Here is a 22,050-nt window from a genome sequence, read left to right as displayed (position 1 = left end):
GAGGGTTTTGTCCTGTTATACTCGGGACCTCTTGGATGTGAATGTCCAGGAATGAAGGGAACCCTATTTTTTTTATAATTGCATGGTCAGGACACGAGCTTAAGCCACGCAGGCTGGCGTGCCCCCCCTGTGTCTATACATCCCCAATTTGAGTCCCATGCACGAGGAGGTAGTGAGAAAAAAAAGAGACCGCTAGGAAGACACACCTCAACGTCAAATAACCAACCCCGCGGTTGTTTTTGACTCGCAGCACTTGGATGAGTCACAGAGAGACTGGCAGCGTTTACGCACTGAGCTGATTGATGCTTTTTTGAGTAAGACAGAACACCGAATCACACAGGCACAAAAATGTATATTTTTTATTTTTTCTTGTGTAACATATCTCTCCTCTGTTGAGGTGTGGCGCCTGTAAATCGCACAGTCTGCCCAGGTGTGCCAGCTTAGGGCGTCAAAAAGGCTATGGACATGAATAAGTTGTAACAGATGTACAGGCCTGATTTGAATCAAAGAAAGGATCATTTCATTGAAAAGTTCCTGCTGATACATTCAGATCTGTCCTCCTCTCAGGTAGAGCTTCACTTTACAAATATCTTCAGCTTGATGATTCTTGTGCCTGGGCTCTGGAGTTTGCAAAATGAAACTGAATTCGGTGACAGCTGATCAAGTCTGAATGCAAAAATCCTTTTATGGAAGATCACACAGCAGAAAGCGAAGGTGCGTTCAGGTCCACGTAGAGGACCTGACTGTAAACAGGAGATTAAGGTGACATTGGGGGTCAAGGTCACAGTGGATTGTGTGTGCCTCTTAATAGGAAGCTTCAGAGTGTTTTTATAGTGATGCATTAGTGTAGAGATAGAATAGTTACATGATAAAGTACTAGCTTTTCTAATATAAAAGCATCTTGTGCATTGCTGTAGAATATTCTTATAATGGGAATGACTTCCTCGAGCAGACACTTTGCAGCCTTGTTCTAAAGTTGAATGCATTCATTTCTCTTCCAGAATCGCTGCACGAATCTGATAGAAAGTGGCATGAGCACAACCCAGTGGTATTTTTTTGGTTGTATTCCATTCTCTGTGAACTGAACACAGTGTATAAAACATTAGGAAGTAATGGATAGCATCCAAGTCCCGTAATGGATCCAAGAAAAATGTAGCACAATACAGATTTATGTTAAAAGTTGTGAAGGGGGGGGGGCACATCCTCTTGAGCTGCCTCCACAACCATGCTGTGTCACAATAGCAGGAGGGTGATGGATTCACTCTGAAACAACTGTCTGCCTAACAGCAGGGCCACATATGCCACGCTGAGCATCAGTTTTGCGATATGAAGTCCAATTCCTCCCACCCTTGAATCACATCAAGCAACGCACTGCAAATTTATCCACATGAAAACTTGGCTTTGACAGCCATTTTCCACACGAGAATGCACGATGAGAAATCCCAGATGAGGGACCCGCTGCACTTGAATCTCTCCAGCATTCATTTTTTTTTCTATCAGAGATGTGTGTGTGTGCGTGCATGTGTGTTAGAGAGCAGCCATTTCTTAATAAGCAGACACGATTAAGGCTATTCTTATCATAATGAATTGCTATGTAATGAGGTATCTCAGGGTATCTGATATATCCTATATAGCAAGCACTGCAGCATTTATTGACGTTCCAGAGCCTGCCTCTTCCTCTGTATCCTCCTAAGGGCGGCACACTCATTATATGAGGGCGTGTGCGTGTGTGCGTATGTGTGTTTGCATATATCCCTGCAAATGTGTGACCTGTTTGTAGAGCTTATGTTTGAAGAGGCCTCAGCAAAGACATAACAGCAGAGCACACTTCGGGGCTCATTTGATGTGTGGTTTCCTTCTACACACACACACACACACACACACACACACACACACACACACACACACCATACGCACACATCAGTCTCTTCCTCTCTCTCCCTCGCACTGAAGAGGATAATGCTAGGCTGCTTGATTTGAACAGTCATCTCTCGGTGCAAGACCTATTATTGTATAGGTTCCACACAGCAGGCAGGTCAGCCTCCTCCTGAATGAAGTCTACCTCGCTGAAGCCATATCCTCGCGCTCTGTAAATGACAGCTGTTTCAGCCCCTCTGGCCCGCCGCCAGCTGGCATCAAGACATCCAGAGACACTGAATCTCTGTCACCAACTAGACCTGCCTTGCGCTATATAGTGTGAATGTGAAGTGTTGTGATGGAGGTTGTTGTTTACCAAACAGGCCGAGTTGTTAACATATTATCCGGTGTGTCTCATGTGCTCGTGCCGGAGCCGGAGAAAACAGCCTGTTATGCAAATGTCCCCTCTTACGTAAGAGCTCGGGGCTGAGCGGTAGGCGAGGAGGGGAGATGCAGGCAGAGAGAGAGAGAGACAGAGAGAGAGAGAGAGAGAGAGAGGGAGATGTTCTAGAAAAGAGGAGTTGATGTAAGAGTAAATGTGGGTGGAGAGGTGTGGAGGAGGAATGTGCAATCTCCTTAGCTAAAGTGTGCGCAATGTGCCCATGCCTGTTTATCTCCGCTGCTCTCGCTGTGTCCTCTGTGTCCTGTCACTCTGCCCGCCCGCTAGTCCGCCTGTTTTGAACTCTGATCTTGCTTGCCTAAATACAAACCCCTGCTGAGGGATGTGTTTATCCCCGCAGTGAGTCTAAGCCCTCTGGAGGCTGACCCTCCATCCCTCTGTACTTCCGTCCATTCCTCCCTCGCTTCATCCTCCCATCCTGGTGTGGAAGCTTTGTAGCACAGCAGCGTGGGAAAGCTTCTGATAACAAGCAGCCTTGTGTGTGTGTGTGTGTGTGTGTGTGTGTGTTTGTGTGTGTGTTTGTGTGTGTGTGTGTGTGTGTGTGTGTGTGTGTGTGTGTGTGTTGTAAAAGTGTGTGTGGTGTTTGTAGAGACACTGATTACACAGGAGAAAACAAGATGTTCTCTCTCTTTCCTGGTCCTCTGCTCTCTGCCTCCTGCTTCTGTGTGAGAGAGAGAGTGTTCTATTGACATTACCATGCTTTGACAGGTAGAACATGTGAGGATCTACGTACCGCAAACCAATGCCATGCTGAGACTCTTTAGTAAAGCACGAGCACTGGCTCAATGTGCATCATACACACACACACACACACACACACACACACACACAAACACACATGGTTCTCCACTGTGGATTCATTGCTGCACTGCCAGGGGATTTCCCATGATCAAAGCCAGTCTTTTGTTAGTCCAGGTGTTAAAAAAAGTTTGAACAGAGAGGAGGAGGAGGCTTTAAGTACATGGCAAGTATTCGGAGCTTACAAGCTCTTTATGGGCAGAACTGCTCCAGGAACGGTTACTGTACGGTGAACCTACCACCTGCTTCCAAATCCTGTATCGAATCAGTTAACTGCCAAACATGTAGCTTGGAAATGTGAAATAAAGCAAGACACGCTTAATACAAATGCTCATATGGTGGGCTTATACATACAGATACATTTAGACAGAAGGAGGCAGAAGGTCAGTCCATGCTGAGCTTAGTACACGTGTAATCACAGATGGCAGTGAATCACAGCAAAAAAACTTAACCAAGCAAGGGTTAAAAAGTTTTAAGCTTCATGCAAATGTCTTCCTTTGTTTCCCAGTGAGCCTGTGGAAATCTCCTACGAGTGTGTAAAATAAGATTTATTCAATGACACAACACAGCCGGCAATGCCAGTCAGATAAGACAGCGTTTTGTCATAAAATCTTTTTTCATAATGTCGGATTAGAAGGGTTAAAAATAATTTGTTCTCCATTTCTTGAAATCCATATTTATTTTTGATCTTCTTCATTTTGTTCCCGTGTGTCATACAGAGAGAGGGTGAGCTTGAAGAATGGAGGGTTAAAAAGATTTATGAATAGAAGGGCTCATCATTCGCTGTGGTATTTAATTTAACCTCCGTTACTGAGAAGGAATCATTTGATCTAGAATTTTCCCAAGCATACCAACATTTTTTTAGATTAAGTGTGGGTGGGTTTCCAAGTGTAAGTGTTCAATTTGTGGTTGAACTAGTGTTGTAGTCAAGACCACACCGACCGAGACCAAGACGTACCCGAGACCAGAGTGCCCCAAGACTGAGACAAGACCAAGACATTTAGGGATGGAGAACGAGTCAAGACCAAGACAGGGTGAGACAGAGACAAGACTGGGACCATAAATATCAATGAAACATCATCATGTGTGTAGAAGGCGTGTCACTCACTTAGACTGTAACACCAGGAAGGTTGCGGTCATAACCGGGGGATAAAAATCAAATTATGAATGTATTGAAGTTATTAGTTGTTTTTTTGTTTTTTTAGAAAGGGGCGTTTTCCTTATAATCGAAGTAATTACATGGAAAAATAATATCAGTGGTGGTCTTGAATGGTCTTGAGACAAAAATGCTTTTGATTCTCAGACCAGACCGAGACCCTCAAAAAGTGGTCCTGACACCAAAACCGGTTTTGAGTATTACAACACTAGGTTGAACTATAATGTGCACTAGCTAGGTAGTAGTTATCAGTGATTGATTCAAGTTGTGTATTTAATTTCATCATCATTTTTTGTGGATATAAAAATGTCAGAACAACTTTAAGGGTCCAGGAAGGACTTGTCTTTGTAATTTACATGTTACTATGGCTTCTTTCTTGTACCCCCTTAGGCCTTTCATTCTGTGAAGATAAGCCCAGACATTAGATTCGTCCAGATTATGTATTTTTAAGAAGAGAAAGGCACAAATGTGACTTCAGTTCACTTAACTAGATCTCTCTCTCTCTCTCTCTCTCCTGTAGCTTCTCTGCAGTTCAGCGTCGTCTCGTCAAGTAATAGGTAGCTTGCAAATCCATGCCCTCAAAATTGCTTCCCTAAAATTGAAAACAGAAATCAATTGAACAATTTGTCAAGCACCAGTATTCTAATTTTAAAGGCCCTCTATTTCATTCTCATTATGGGAAGCTTAGAAATCATCTCCCAAATCTGAGCCTGTGTTTAAATTCCAGGAAGTGCAAAAACATTCAGACAAGGCAAGGTAGGTTTTTTTTTTTTTGGAGAGCACATTTCATACACTGATCCAATTCCGCCATACAGAGTAATAAAACATAATAAAAGACACTGATTTCAAATTCAAAAGCACATGAGAAAAAGATTCACAATGTACTTAAATTCATTTGTTATGTATTTGGATAAATAATACATTATGTTTATATTTAGAAATAATGCCCATATTTGATATAGTCAAGTGGAACTACTTTCTGTTAATGATGCAAGTGTCAGTGTACCATAATGATTAGTGATGTGTTTCTTAGCAGAGTGATACCTTTGTGATGGAATCCACACTTGAACAGTAAAAGACATTAAAACTATATCTCAGTCAGTGGGTCGTGGCTTCTAATCCAACCTTGGCCATTTGCTGCATGTCATCCCCCACTCTCTTTTCCCAAAACTTCCTTCCTTGTCTCTGTTCTTCAGCTGTCCACTCTAATAAAGTCCAAAAGTCCCAAAAAATATCTAAAAAAAAAAAACCAAAAACAAAACGGTATCTTGTGGTTCAACTCATCATTTATTGCTCTGTATGTAAGACAAGGAACACAACATCATTAAAAAGACAAAAGTGGATAGTTAAAATTAAAACAGCGCTTAAAGATAGATTTGCCGTTATAAGATGGGAGAGAAGGCACTGGAAAAAAATAGCTTTCAGTGTGGGCTTAACAGTGGTCAGAGTCTGAGCTGGTTTTACATCGGCTGAAAGATTATTCCAGGTCTGAGCTGTATGATAAAATTCTGCTTCATCCTGTTTTGTTCTTACTCTTGGGACTGCCAGTAAACCAGCCCCAGTTGTCCTCGGGGTCCCAGACTTCTCATATGTCACAAGCATGTCAGAGAGGTTTTTTGAGACAGGCCGCAGAGAGACTTCTGCACAAGCAGTTGGAGGAGAGGTTCATGCTGCCTGTATTTCAGAACACAATGACACGAAGACTGTGTCCTATGAGAATATGGTCTTACTGTAAAATACCCATTTCATACATATTTTGCAGGTTTTCCAGCACAAACACGTCCCCGGAGCTTTGAAGCAGCCATTCAAGTTGGCTTTACAGATCCTGGCAAGAAATCTCCTGAAAATAAAATAAATACTAAGTAATTGGCTGTATGATGATGATGATGATGACGCACCATCAAATAACTGCACATTTTAAGCCAACACTTAAAAAAAAAAAAAAGCATCCCTAATTATGTTATCAGGCTTAAATTCAAGAACATGTCACATTTATAAGATAGCAGTTTAATTCAGATCAATAGCGCATTATTTGAGCTTAAGTGATAGGTATTATCTAATAGAATCATATGCTAGTGAGGATGTGTGCTAATAGCTTCCTGGTTCCAAGTACAGAGCATGAGTCAACCTCGTTTCTAATCCACAGATAAAACGCTTTGGTACAGAATCAATGCAGAATAAATGTAGGGTTTTTTTTTATTTTTATTTTGGCATCCACGCTGTGTTTCATATCCCTTCTGTGGATGGTAATTTAAAGCCAGCCCAACTTGAGAAAAGGGAGAGATCAAATGCAGCCTCACATGTAGAACACTGAGAATCAGAGCCCACAGGTGGATTTGGCTGCTACAACAGTCGAAGCAGACAGCGAGTTAGCACCCTAAATAAACCTCCCAGTAGGGAGCTCAGTTAAGATATCAGCTGATGGCGCTTTATTCAGAGTTGATTCAGAGTGATTTTTATTGAAAAGTAAGCATACAGATTAATGTTTGAATTACCAAATGATTCATCTACACAAAGTACAAAGAGAGCTTGGAAACGTCTATGCGTTCCAACGTCAAGTTCCAGTCTTCATGACCTCCACTGGCTCCCCAGCCCCCAGCGTATCAACTTCAAGCTCCTCATCCTCACCTACGAAGCCCTTCACAACCTGGCTCCCCCCTACCTGTCTGAGCTCCTCCACCGGCATACTCCCACCCGCACTCTCAGGTCTGCGGATGCAAACCTCCTGGAGAAAAATGGAGAAAGCCCTGTCCCCCCCCCCCCCCCCTGCAGGACAAGCTATCGGGTCCTGGGGGGACAGGGCTTTCTCCATTGCTGCTCCCACCCTCTGGAACTCACTCCCAAAAAACATCCGAGACTCCCCCACACTCACCTCCTTCAAGAACTCCCTCAAAACTCACCTCTTCATCACTGCCAACAACCACTAACTCCCACACTCCCCCCCCCCCCCCCCCCTTACATTACTTCTTCGTTGTACTGTCCTCGTCGTTTTTGTTTCATTGTTTTATGTTTTTGTCAAAGCGTCTTTGAGTTTTCAGAAAAGCGCTTTATAAAACCAATGTATTATTATTATTATTAAGTTATAGAACAACAGGAAAGCCAACTGAATGATTCAAAAATACTTTGTGTTCACTAAAAGGTCTGTAACATCACAAATGCAGATTCTTATCGGTGCTTGCTGTACGATAGTTGACTTCCACTTCCCTCTGAAGTGACCGTTAGAGCGTACGGTCGGTTTTGAATAGCTCTGTATGCTTAATAGTTGCTTTAAATCGACGAAATGTCACCAAGAACTACTTCAAAATAATGTAAAAGAATCGTGTCCTGGCTTTGGCAGTTGCTTTCGACTTGGAAATTGTTCCCTCAAGAAGTCAGATTGGTTTGTCATCCGCCATTGTTGTTTACAAAGCTGATATCAGATGTCCCGCCCTGTCTTGGTTCTGGATGGTCGGTAAGGAAGAAGTGACATTGATCAGAACAGCGTAGTTCCAAAAGTTGAACTATTTTCAACTGAGGACACAGCAAATGGGCGCTGCCAGTGCAAAATTGGCATCAATGGACACAGGCCCTAAAACTGTTACATACTAGCTGTAACGCTTCAGTTTTCTGCAGCCTGTACCTGTTGCATGAAAGAAATATCACACTGAAGGTTGTTCTATTATACTGAATATTTGCACAGCTGTGATTATATTTTGAACTCAGCCTGTTTTTATCCATCACACAATTACAGCCGTGTTGATTTTCAGTATAAAAGCACACCCTCTTGTGTGTATTCTCATGATGTCTAGATTCATAATAGTAGCATTTATCAGTAGGAGATTTGTTATTATCTGACCACTGGCTGGATTATCAGGGTTAAAAACAGCACATACCCAGAGAAACATAGACAGTGTTGAGTGCTGGTCGGTGTGTACGTCTGTATGCATATGTGATGTCTGCATTAGCATTGAATTCCAAAGGATTAGCGAGGGGCTAATCTGAAGCTCCAGTCTTTGACAAGCCATGTGTCACTAATCTCAAACACTCTGGAACAAAGAGACACAAACACAATCACCTTTTGGATTAAAACCCTCCATGCAGAGGGTGCTGTAATCTTTCACTCAAAGAAGGAAAATGTGGAAGAAGAACTTTTAAGAAGATAAATTAGAGGGGAAACACGATATAATGACATTATTTTCTGCCCACAGCATGCACGTTTGCAAATGGGCACACAAATAGGCCGTGGGTTGCTTTGACATGCACTTCCAGTTGAACCGAACATGCTTTTCAAGTTCATGTATCGCCCCCCTCTTAACAACTCTTAGTCAAAGATAATGTTCTTTTTATGTCATGTGCCCTTTCATCTGACAGCTCCTTTTCATACAGCTCCCTCTGGGCCGGCTTCTGGAGACTCTGAAGTACATGTTACAGTAATCATTTTCTTCAACAGAGATAAAGATATGGACAGCCGTGACTCCGCCGTCTCCCCACAGCTCTCCTGCTCAGACTCTGATATTGTTCGGGGACTCTGTGTCTGTGTTCTTGACAGAAATGAATTCAGCCAAAGCAAAGTCAGCCCATATTGTGTACAGAAACATTCGCACGCACCATGGCCATATTGTATGTGTACACCAAAAACAATACACACTCCTGCAAACACACACACACACACACACACACACACACACACACACACAAACATGCAAACTTATGCACAGAAAGCCCCAGAGGGCTAAAGACACAGCAGTGAGAAAACATCAGACTGTTTGCTTGTTTTAGTGACTGCATTTTCAGGATTCAAATGAAGCTGAAAATAAAGGCATTGTTTGACTCTTTTTGACTGTCCCCATTAGGAAAGTGCAATTTCAATAATTTTTATACTCGAGAACTCTCAATAACCTATGAACGAGTAATTGAACCCTCAAAAATTATACGTGACTTCACTTGTCCTGGACACGAGAACAAGGAGTGCTTGATTTCTCAATAATTATCCCCATCCCTAGCACACACAGGCACAATTAATTTTCAGACAAATTAGGGTTGACAGGAAGAATTATATACAAGAAAAATGATGAAAAATGTAATCCAACTATAGAGGAAAAGAACAATAGGAAAGTAAAGAAAAATGTTTCTCTTCAGTTCTCTTCTCACTCTGCAGGAACTATCATTGTCTTTATAGCTAAAGGTCCATTAAAGGCAGAGGCCATTCACTTCACAAACAGGAAATGAACCACAGAAAATCCCACAGATTGATTCACATTTTTCAGAGTCACCACTACTATTCCATAAAGTGATCCCTCATAAAAAGTTGCAACCCATCTTTAATGACAGTGCTCATTTCCTTCTGATGTCTGTGAGACATTTGGAAAACAAATGGAAACTCAGACTCGTTCATTTCTCGTTTGCCATAATATTGTTTTTAATCAGCTTCAAAATGCAGCTGCAGCTAATGATATGGTTCTTTAATATCGTGCAAAACATTGATTTATTAGGCTACTTAATTGCTTTACTTGTACTTGTACAATAGCAATATGAGTTTTGTCATGATTCTAATTGAAAAGCGGGATTTTCTATTTCCACAAATACACATCTGTACACTTGTTTTAGCTTTGTGGTCTCAAAGGAAGCCTAGAAGTAGCTAAAGCTAATTGAAATATAATTCCCCGGAGACACTTGTTCGTGTTAATTGACTTTCTGTGTGTGTATCTGTGTGTGTACGTGCGCTCTTAAGTGTGTATGTTTTTGTATTTATAGTATGCCAGAAGTCACTTTCTGGTCCCTTGTCGAATCATCGCTCAAGCCCCCCCCCCCCCCCAAACGTCTTAATTTGTTGTTTGAAAGTTATTAGTCTGTTTTAACATATTCCCCATTTGTATACACGTCTAATGTAGTCAAATGATTCAGTTAGAGTGATGGAACTGAGCTGGTTCTTTCCATTGTGGATGTTCCTTCTCGTAAATCAAAGCAGGTTTTTTGTCCTCTGTTTTCTTTCAGTTCTTATAGCTCAGGCGAGTGGTAAAGTGCTGAACAATGGGACCTACACTGGTGTGTGTCTGTGTGTACAGGTTTCTGTCTGTGTTCTCATGTGAAACTAGAGAGGTCACATATAAAAGCCTGCAATTACCTGATTACTTTTGAGAACTGCAGTAGTGTATTGTATTTCGTCCTTATTGAAAAGGTTTCACACTCATACCAGTATTGACACACACAGGGACCCGCACATACGCACAGGCTTTAAAACACTTACAATAAAATCTTTTCATACTGTGTGTTAATATACAGACATTTAAGTACATTCGGTCGTCAGAATAAATCATGATTCATAGAGTTGTTCCAAAAACAGTGGTGTGCACAGCTCAATCATAGTTGTGACTGCTTTAACTACTGTTCTACAGCCGCTGTAAAGAGCAGTCCACTGCAGGTGCAGAGTGGAGGGTTAGTCATAGCTAGCAAATTGTTTGCAGTAAATGCTTTCCAATTGCACAGCTTAAGGATGTTTTTTTTTTTTTTTTTTTTTTTTTAAGTAAAAGATGATTAGAACCTGTCATAGCCCAAAACAAAGCTGTTTGAAGTAAAAAAAAAAAAAATCTATGTTCCTCTGACACTTTCTAGAGCAGTGGTTTAAAACCAGAATATGCCTGCCACTTGTTCTTACCAAAAGACCTTTGAATACATTTCCCAGTAATGTTTTTTGACAACCTCAGACCAGACAGCCCACCCCCCCCCTTCTCAGGCGCCAACCCTAGGGGGGCCTGGGCCCCAGGATGGGAACCAATGCTTGAGTCTATAGAACACAGGTTCTCTGGGCTACAGCTAACATTATAGGTTATGATTTGTTTATGAGCTAAGCTGAACAACATTTATACATCCAATCCTTACTGTGTAATTATTTTAGCCTACAGCTGTTGAAAAATCATTCTTTGTTTATATTCTATTCATCCCATTGGCATTGAAAGGTTACTTTGTACTGGTCTATGCTCAAGTGTAATGTCTGAGTCAGTGTCTACAAGGAAAATAAATGTAATCTTAACATCTCTGCACTGACATGATAGTTGTGATGCCCTTCAGTCCTTTAAATGTTGCTGTTTCTCAATGGCTCTGCTCTCACACCGCTGCTTATATCTTTCTGTTATTATTTCCATCGATCCTGTCTCTCGGAGTATTCCAAAATCCTGACATTGGTCCTAGGCTTGGAGTGTGGCCGCTACCTGTGTCGAGATCGCTGCAGGCCTGTTGTAGAGAGGAGGGAAGATGGAGTCAAGTGAGACAATTTATAACAGTTAAAAACCAAATGAACTGAGACCCTTGGCTTGGTTGAGCGAGCGGCAGCATACATAATGCGCCTTAGGGATTCCTTCTCCACACTCATTGTGCTGCTCAGTGTGTGTATGTTGTGCGAGTCCAGGCTAGCGAACACATAGCACACAGAAACACACAGCCCCCTCCACCATCTGTCTCTGTTTGCCACATTGCAAATCCATTAAATGCTACACAACATTATTCCCCCCATCCTAAGTGGCACACACCCCTGAGCTTTCTCCCACTATCCCACTCAGTGGAACGACGACAATTTGCTACCACATGCACGTCTTTGTTAAAGATGCTGTGGCATGTTTCCAGCTGGATTTAATACACATTTTCATGCTCCATTTGCATTTTTTGTGAGTTGGTGTTTAGCATCGAGATTTTACAAGCCTGTTTGCTTGTTCCTGCAGCTTCATGCACTTGTGTGATAAGATATTTTCCACTGGCCACTGGACTTTAATAATCCTGTTGCCTCAGAAATAATATTTGTGTTTTGGCAGACTGATTTGACACATGCACTTGCACACTGCATGAAGGTTTGGCTGAGTAGTTTTATGGCAAACTCATCTCCAGTTCTAATCAAAAAAGCTTCCCCGGCCCTGAACCTCCTGCTGGGGAAACAAAGAAGTTATTATGTTTTTAAATGGTCTCCAATTACGAGTAATTCCACTGCCTATCTTAAAGCTATTTGCTTTTCTCTCACTTTGCTCCAGTTGGAGGAAAACACATTTTGCTTTGCAAAAACAACCAATGAGAGAAGGTAGACATGCAGCCGCTTTTCTTGTTGGACGGCAGAAAGAGTCTGTCTTTCTTCGCACTCCCTCTCTGGCTGTCTTCATCTCTTATCATTAGAAAACAGGAAACACAGTTTACTCAATTCCTCCTTTATCTTCCTCATTAGTGTTTGTCTCACAGTGCACTCAATTACTCAGTCCATCACTCTCCTATACCCACAAGTCAAAAGCTTCCACAGGCTGAAGTGAGTCAAAAGCTTTGAGTAGTTAGAATCCACTAAGACTCATTAGTGAGTAGATTGTGATGCCAAAATTGTGCATTTATGTGTTCAACATTAAGCTTTCGTGCACTTAATACAGCTAGTCAGAGGCGTCCTACTGTGGCATTTAATAACTTTTAAATGTCAGTCTATGGCCCACGTGGGAAGTGAACCTAACACAGCTGGATTAGCTTGGATGGAGTGGATTTCAAATGTAACCTTGGCTGTGTTTTCTGGCGTTAGCAGCACTAATTTCTTTCTTGACTGTATGGCATTTGAGTAATAACAGCGTTTTACACGGGAGGGGGGGGGGGGATTTGTCTTCATAATTGTTTTAGAAAATTGTTAGTGCTCCTGGTAGCATTCTTTCAACTGCTCATATCATCTGACCATTTCACATCCACGTAGGAGGAGTATAGGCTCTTGTATTTCCAAAGAGAAAACCTACACGAAATGTGGAACACGAGGTCAATCAATTCATTTGAATCATAAGACATGGGTGCCTCGAAGCATTTATTTTGCATTCCTTTAAAACATATTTATACAGAAGAATCATATCACTCTGATTATGAGATTTGTTCCCCCCCCCCCCCCCCCCCCCCCTTCTTGTTTCCATACCACACATTGCAAATTTATGCTATGGCTACATTCCCACACTAGCTTGCCAACATGCTGATGGTGCTGTAGGCCTATGTGAATCCAGTTCAAACGGACCAGCTAATGCTAATCTCTGCTAATCCTCTAAGACGCACCCTCAGAGCAACATTATCATGCTACTCTGTCGCTGAGATGGATAGTGGAGCAGAGAGGCGACAGCACAATGGTGAATGGAGATATCAGCATAGCAAATATTAAATCATAACAGCTGACACGCACAAATCCTCACACCAGTGGTCACCTTCCAATGCCCGCTCCTGCAAGCACACACACACACACACACACACACACAGAAACACACGCAAAGCTGCAGACATGAGCTATTACTGGCGAGATAGTCCCAAAATCTCCAGGCACGGCAGTAATAATGAGACCGTGTTAACCACAGTTGCACTGAGCTGGTAAATGGCATCCTACTCTCCAGGACTGAGCACTGATCCTAAGCCCTCTTCTTAATGCACTGGTCACCATAATCCTGACCTTACTAAAAGTGAGCCTCAAAACCAAAAAAATAAAAATGGAGCAATATCTTTTAACTGTGGTGAATCCTCCATTCAGCTGGTCCCAGTCGAGCCTGTTGGAGGGGAGGTGACCTTCATGTGACATAATCCTGGAGCCACCTTTTACCCCCATAGGCATTATAATCACAGAGCTGACACTAGTTCAGAGGCACATTTTTTACTTTTTTGATGAATCTGATAACATTAAGAAAATGAAATTGTGAGTACAAGTACAGAGCGAATCCAAGATCTGCAAAATTGGCTGCATCAGAGATTTTCTGTCGGATATGTACGTCGATGTTGCAAGGCAATGCTATATCAGGACTTAATTTCACTTTGCACATAACAGCAATGAAAGAAAAAGAACTTGACTGTGATATGAAATAATAAATTATTTTCTGATAATTTGCAAAGCTGCATGCAGATTTACACATGGCAGCCGTTTTTGCTATCTGCAATCTTTAATAAAAGCTGTAGTTTGAATCTTGACATCAAGGCCCATGCTAGCCTTTATATCCTCTTATGTGCGTCATAATGTAGTTGTTCTTTTCATTAAAAAAAAAAAACAGTCATAAATGATATATATTTTTCTTGAATTGATGAATTGCAGCTCACCCTGTCCTCTCATATAACTACACGGTTCTGTCACGCTGTTTCACTCCATGGTAGAATTTGCTGATTCCAGCGAGTGTTTCTCGTCACACTTGGGGTTCATTATGTCTAAAAAAAGATATAGCTGCATATATAAAGTAAGTCTGCCACTTCAATAGACAGAAATGTGACATATAAATTGCTGGTTTTTCACTTTGAATTAAGCTAAATGCTGAACTCGCTGACAATATGGTGCATTATGACTGTGCACCGAAAGTGAATAAAGCAAGCAAAGGCCGGAGATGACTGCTGAATGCTCTTGTGAAACATCTAAGTAGAAATGTATTTGCTTATCTGTATTTTAATAGGTCTTTTAAGCTATACCAAAAAAGGTAGGTATGTATGAACTGCTTGCAATGCTTGCATCCTTGTTCCAGCTTGATTTCAAAATGAATAGCATGATCCCTGAAGTCTACAGCGGGTACTTGTCGTATAAAGGAGATCCTCTTTGATAGGAGAGATAACAGAAGAGAACGAAAGGAAGGTGGAATGAATAGGTAGAATGAATTTTAAAAAAAGGCTCAGATGGAAAAAAAAAGAGCAGAAAATGAAGCAGGGGAAGGTGATGGCTTGTTTTTCAGATGTTATGCGTGAGTGTTTGTTGTGCCTGTGGCTCGGCTGGGATCCTGATTGACATGTCACCGGCCACTGCTGTGCCAGTGCTCTATGAAAGCCCTGCTGTGATAAGATGAAATGAGACAGAGATCAGGGTTACAGCGAAGCATTGTGTTTGTGTGTCATAAATGGGTTGAGGGTGTAGGGGGGGGGGGGGGGGGGGGGATGAAATAATTAGATATGTGGGGGTAACAGGGTGGATGGATGTGGGGGGAGAGGAGAGGAATTCCTACACCACATCTGCTCCTCTGTCGCAGACAGGAATTAGGAGCAGGGGCAGATTAACCTGGCACGTTTTAAGGGGGGAAAAAAAGATAATTTTGCACCATATATTGGTGAAATGCAGCCATGTACGAGATATGCAGGAAATGAGCCTTAACACAGCGTCAGTCTTGTGCTCAACCACCTAAACTAACACACTCTAAAAACATAATAAGACAAAAGCACATTTCAACATATAGGCACAGAGATACAACAGTAGCAAGGAAAGGTGGTATTATATAAGGGCCATGTGTTCCTGGTGAAGCATGTGAATTGAGTTTACAAGTACACACATGGCGGCCGTTTTTTCCTTTGACATCAGACCCAGGGTTGGAGTCAGTTGTTGTATTGCTTTTATCAAGGTTTCTAGTGGAATAAATGAAGATTATCTCACTTATCATTGTCATGTTAAGATTGACTTCTGAGGGCAATCTAACTATATTTCCATTTAGGACATGATAACCCCATTAGCTACCACCAGGAAACAGCTAACTTTAGCATTCACCTCTCTTATCACCAGAAGTGTCAAAGGGCTAATACCAGAGTTTTGTAGTGTTTAATCTAAAATAGGAAAGGTGTGAACTCATAGCAAACACTAAGTAAGACCGTAAGAAGTTACAAGCTATCATTAGCCAGGAAGCCGTTGAATGCTAACATTAGCAGTTGTCTAAGAGCTGTTAGCGGGCTATCAAACCCGATGATTCAATTTGACATACGACCTTATTTTCCTTCCAACTTCACTTGGCAATCTCTTTAAAGACGCAGTACAATATAACGGCATTTCACTCTTCCGCCCTGGTGTGACCTAAAAGGAGAATAGCTGCCACAACTTATAGTTGAAAGTTGATCTGTATTCTCATTTGAGTTTAACATAGTCATAAAACTGTTGTCTTCTAGAATTGGAATAACAATTTATTCTCTGATAGGACTTGATCTATCCATTTTCTCACTCATTAAGTCTGCATTAAGGCGACCTTATAACGTTACTGCACGTCTAATACAGCAGGCACAAACATTGACAGCCCAACGGATGCGGGCCAGACCCACGACAAACAAAAGTCTTTCATCTTACCGTTTGAAGATTTACTGAACTCTCTTGATCATAATAATCCAACAACAATTTCCCCCCACAATTCAATCCAGTAAAAGATTTAGGAATCCAAAGACATAACGTCCATAACGATACACAAAACTGCTAAAAAAAAACGATTTCACTGATGTTATGATGACACTTCATAACAGCCAATGAGAGCCTTTGTTGAAAGGAGGTGCTGCCCCCTGTCCTGACAGCCAATTACATGCGAGTGTGCCGATGTCTGACATTTGTAGTCAATGAAATCATCGTAACATGCATATGCTGCTTCTATCAATACTTCTGGGTGATTTCTTCACACACACACTAAGGAGATTGACTAAAGGGTTTTCCGTATTGCATTAAAAATATGAATAAGGTGATATTTATACCAAGATAGATTATGAGCCATTAATTATAAAGAGAAAACAGACAAATCTATGTAAAATTACAAATTCAACTCCCCCATATTGCTGGAATGGCTAGTGGACTGAGGCTCTGACCAACAAGTGGTCGAGTATTCAAGTATATGGGGTCACCTCCAGTGAATTTTATTAATTATTGCAATAAAAATGTTTGATTCATATGGTTTTGATTTGCAATACTTTCTCTTAAGCTCGCTCCTTCCTTTACTCCACTTTTTCTGTGTGCTATCTGAATGTTTTATTTCTCTCTTACCCTCAACACCTCACTCTCCAGCGTCACCCGGGGCTTTCATCTTGGCAGGGTGCTTCCTTTATGAGAATACTGCAATTGGCAGACAAGTGCCCTTGTCAGACACCATTCATTGCACTTGCATAGATATGAAAAGTGTTTTAACAAGCTCTGCTGCGTTTAGCAGTGCAGCAGAAACTGCATACCAATGGGCGATGCAGATCCTGTGACCAAATTAAAGACTTAGAGAAGTTTGGAGACAGTTATGTTGATGTCCTTGTCAGACATAAAAGTTTCACAGCAGCGGCCCCAAGGTGGTGAAAAGTTTGCTTTAGCTGATATCCATGGAGAATTTGGACTTAAAAAAGCAGCAATGAAGTTATTGAACCAGATACTGTATCATATTTTCTGAATTTGATTTGCGTGCATTAAATCTGGTAAGATATATATCCACTTAATCTCAGCGGTTTTAACAATAACTTCCATTTGGTATTCAGATACAAAGGCACTACTGTATAATCAGGTGTATCACTGTTTATGCTGATTTAATTTCTCCTTTGGAACTTTGTTCTGGAAGTAGTCCAGATAAAGAGAGAAAGTCAAAGTAGCCACGTATCCATCAGATGAACAGCTGTTAGATGTAGATGTCTGCTTAGCAACAAGGAAAAATATATTATCAAAATTAAGAGTGCTGGGATGTCATTTTTAAATGGCTTACTGGCAAATACTTAGGTTTTAGATGGTGCTGTGGTTGTTGGTCTTATGACAAATAAGTGTAAAACCTTTCATGATTAAAAGAGCACATGAAATATTGCAAATGTCTAACAACATTTTGTTCAAAACAAATACAAAATGTGGGAGAATCCGTTGATCCACCCATTCATTATTAATACTACGTATCATTTGGGGTTATAGGTGGGGGTTACAGTCAAGGTGAGCTGACTTCGGACAAAGGGCAGGGTGAACCCTGGACAGGTCAATCACAGGGCTGACATAAAGTCAAACCTTAACCTTCACATTTATTTCCACAGGCCGTTCAGAGTTGCCAAGTAGCCTTAATTGCATTTCATTAGACTGTGCTAGGAAGTCAAATACACCAGAGAAAACTCATGGGAATACATCATTTTCCTCACAAGAATGCCAGCTGCCTGGCAGTGGTTCACATCCAGAAACTTCTCATTGTAAAGGGACAATGTGAACCTCTGAATCATCGAGCAGCTCCTGTAACAAGTGTACATGATCATGTACATTCTGTTCCAGATTCCAAGTATATTTCACATTGAATATAACAAAACTGAGAAAAAGAGAATACTTTTGATGCTCTAGGACATCAGTCCACAGATCTCAGGGGGGCGCCAGCCAGGCATTGTCTGCTCTGAGGTTATCAAAAGAAGATGTGCACGTATTAAGTCAAATCATGATGTTCTTATGGTAACACGTGTGTTAAGGCCTCTTCTGTGGGGATTTAATTGATAAGACATGTGAAATGTTTGTACATTTTTGACACTAATGTACCCCTTTTTGTGTGGGTCCAAGGGGCTCTCAAGTTTTCTTCCATACAATAAGGAGTGACTCCAAGGAAGTAGTTAACGTTGTATTTTTCTTCTCAGTAAGTTGATTGATCGGTGTTTAACCAATAACAAAGGCCTATTTACATACATGTGAAAAAAAAAAGATTATAAATATGTGTTGGGCATGTACTACTTTCCCATTCATATCATCATTGCATACTGACAATTATTATCTCATTACGCCTTGACAAAAGTATCAATCAAATAATCTTTAATTGTATAGCACCAATTCATGATTTTTTTTATTTTTATCTCAAGACACTTTACAAAATAGCAGGTAAAGGACTTTACTCTTTGTTGTTATGTTATTTACAAAGACCCAAAATTAATCCATCAAGGGCACAGCACTAAGTAATGTTTAGCAAAGTTATAGTGGCAAAGAAAAAACTGTCTTTTAACACCTCAAACAGCACCACACTCAGATTGATGAGTCAGCAATGGATCATTGTTGAGCAGTCCATACTGCAACACTTCCCCCAGTCTGGTCCATATTCAGTAGGCTTTGGTGAGAAACAAATGGCACTTGTTGAGTGTTAAAGGTCTGTCATATCATTATGTTGCTCCAGTTCTTCTCTGGCTCTCTGCATTGGTCAAGTGTATGAGAGGCATTTTCAAAACTCCATCTTTAAAGTCTGTTGATCTTCTGCAGTCAGCTACAGCAGAGAGACTAAACGGCTCTAAAGGCGCTGATGACATCATAACTGATTGTTCAACAGCCGCCGAACAATGATCTAAGCCACAAGGATAGTGTCTCTGAAAATATATAAAGTGCCTGCTTTATAGACCATGACATATAATTTCCTCTCTTCACAGCGATTCTTACAGTGCTCTGTTTCCATCAGAATGCAGCCAGGCTGTGCTGATGAAACTGTTACACTAGCAGACTTCGTTTTTTTTTGTTTCATTCTCTCAGTCCTTTCCACTCTCTCTCTCTCACTGTCGGTCTCTGGATGAACTGAGACTCCAGCTTTTTATCAGTACTAAAGCAATTCAGCTGCGTAAAGGTTATGCGCATCCAAATGACAGTTAATATGCAGCGTCTGTCAGAGGGCTTGGATCATTTCTGACCTAAGCATGTCTGCGTCTTGTCCTGTTTAATGTTAAGTGCATAGCATAGAGAATTCCTCTAATGGAGTAAAGATATTGGTGCTAGTGGAAGATGTGGATGTGACTTATCCTCCCCTTGTGAATTGTCGTTTGAAGGGGTTAATGGATTTGATTTGGAGGAGGATTTCCTGAGAGGCATGTTAAACATGACCTGGAGCTGTTTCCTATTCTGAGGGCTGCCTATTGTGGAGTGCAGAAGATGCAACATGAAATGTGACTGGCTGGTAAGGAGCAGATGAGGTTAAATCTAATTGGTTGAGAATAAGCAGTTGGAACATCAAAAGGCAGCTGACATAGTGGAAAATCCATTTATACAGTCTTTGTGATTGAACTTTTGCTAACCTCCATTTGTTTCATAATGAAAATCTGTCCATACATAAATAATCACTTAAGCTGTATGATTTAAAAAAAAAAAAATCACTTTACGTAATTATCCCACAAATAGAATTTAGACGACTGAGGAATGTTTATCCAGTCATTGAATGTTTAAACCATGGCACAGCAGTGTTTTTTTTTTGTTTTAATAAAATACTAATGAACATAAAAAATTAAGTGCTTCTCACGCACATGAAGAAAAATCATAAATGGGCTTGGGGTTGAATCTGTGGAAGAGGTTACAGGTTGCTAACAGATACTACAAAGTTCATTCAGATTTTACTTAAATAAGCGTATAAAAGAACTGGCACTATAATGTTTAAAAGTACAGAAATTTGTATGCATGGAATCATATGAAAATTATAGTGTTTACCGGACTACAAATGAGACAAGAACTAGCTAGCTAACTAGCAGGCTGTTCCTTAATTCTGAAGTACTTACTATGGTTTAAGTACATTTTTTCTGTTTCTTTCTTTTATATTTACAACACTCATCAAGGAAAATCCAACTTCCAACAAAAGTTTTCTCCAAGACTGTTTGTTGTTTTTACTTCCTTTTTTTCTTCAGTGGCATGTTCTGTAGTTTTAGGCTTTTAGGCTTATGGTTATAAGCCTAAATGAGGACTACAATTTAATTGTTTAGGTATGTTTACCAAAAGTCTTCAATTTTGGGTTGTTGAAGGAAATGTGAAATAACTTTGAAGACCACTTAATGGCCAAAAAACACATACAGTATTACAGGTATGGCCGCTGAACAGGAGACAAAGTGACTCAGACCTTAACAGCCATGCTAATCCAAATGTTAAGAATGCTTGGTCAGGCAGGTTCTGTGGTTTTCTTTTCTCTCTGCTGCTGTTAATTACATTTGCAGAATGTCCGAGGAAGAATAAAAAAGCGTGAGTCCGACAAAAAAAGGTCCTTCTATATTCCACCTCCAGTTGTTTTAGGTCGGAAACAATGCCATCAATTTAACACGGTGGCCCTCAGTGAGCAAGAGTGCCTCATTGGAATCAGTGCCACAGGTGTTGGACACATTTAACATAATGAGAATGCATAAAACTTTCAGGGCAGACAATGATGTTCATATTGAAAGCTACTGAGCTGCTGCAAAGACACACACTTCTCACTTTCTCTCTCTACGTTTGTGTGTGTATGTCTGTCTTTTGCTCTGTCTCCAGGATAGGAAACACGACTTGTTTACAGTTTTTGTACCGACAACTTAATGAAATCACATTTCCCATCAGTCAGTGGGCTAATTGAGGCTAGCTCTTCCATTAGCTGTCTGCTCACATCTTCTTTGTAGGGAGCCAGACCGATCAATGCTCTGCCAGAGTTGGATATTTGGGTGCGTACTCACGCACCGCCTTTCACACATCCATTTATACCCTGCTCTAAATATATGACTTACAGGTGCAATAATTTTGCATCATTTTCTCTGTGCCGTTTCTGAAAATAATGCTCTCATTTCAGACATTCCCTTTTTTTCTGAGCATTTCTTGTTTTACATGCATTTAAAGTGGAAAATACTTTCATTGCTGCTGGATCAGACTGAAAATAATGATGATACAATCATGTATAATACTTTCACTACTCTGGATGTATGTATTAGTGAAATAGGGAGAATAGAGCTGCTCTCCCTCCATCTTTTGTGGTTTAAGACAGAATCTGGCTGTTCCCACAGTCTTGGCAAATCCTGCCTTCCCAAATCCTTTACTCAGTAATTCTGTTGTCCTGCCAACGGTGAGTGAAAGAGCAGAAGTGTATTATGGACCAGTCATGCATGAGTAACGAGGGGCCCCTCTGAATCTGTGTGTTCGTTTTTTTTCTAGTTTTTTTTGCCCAATAGAAACCTAGTTATAATGCATTTGCCCTAAGTGGCCCTCTGCTAGTTCTGCACATACACACTCGCATAAGAAAAAAAAAGCACACACCTCAGCATTCATTAGAAACTTGCTTCTGCAGCTCGCTGTAATGAATACTCCCACATTTTCCTCACCTACCCCCTTGCGCCTTTCCAAACATAATCCATCTGTGGCAGC

At 40.9% G+C, this 22,050-nt stretch overlaps 1 protein-coding gene across 5 annotated transcripts in view; it reads left to right on the top strand.

Annotated features, from left to right (window-relative positions):
• The window catches only part of cadm2a (cell adhesion molecule 2a), a 219,988-nt gene that overhangs the window by 809 nt on the left and 197,129 nt on the right, over positions 1–22,050 (top strand). The gene's annotated exons all lie outside the window — the stretch shown is intronic.

The sequence above is a fragment of the Labrus mixtus genome, chromosome 14 (assembly GCF_963584025.1).
Source record: "Labrus mixtus chromosome 14, fLabMix1.1, whole genome shotgun sequence".
NCBI lineage: Eukaryota > Metazoa > Chordata > Actinopteri > Labriformes > Labridae > Labrus > Labrus mixtus.
The sequence above is the reverse complement of the archived record's forward strand: the minus strand, read 5'-3'. Positions and strand labels throughout refer to the sequence as shown.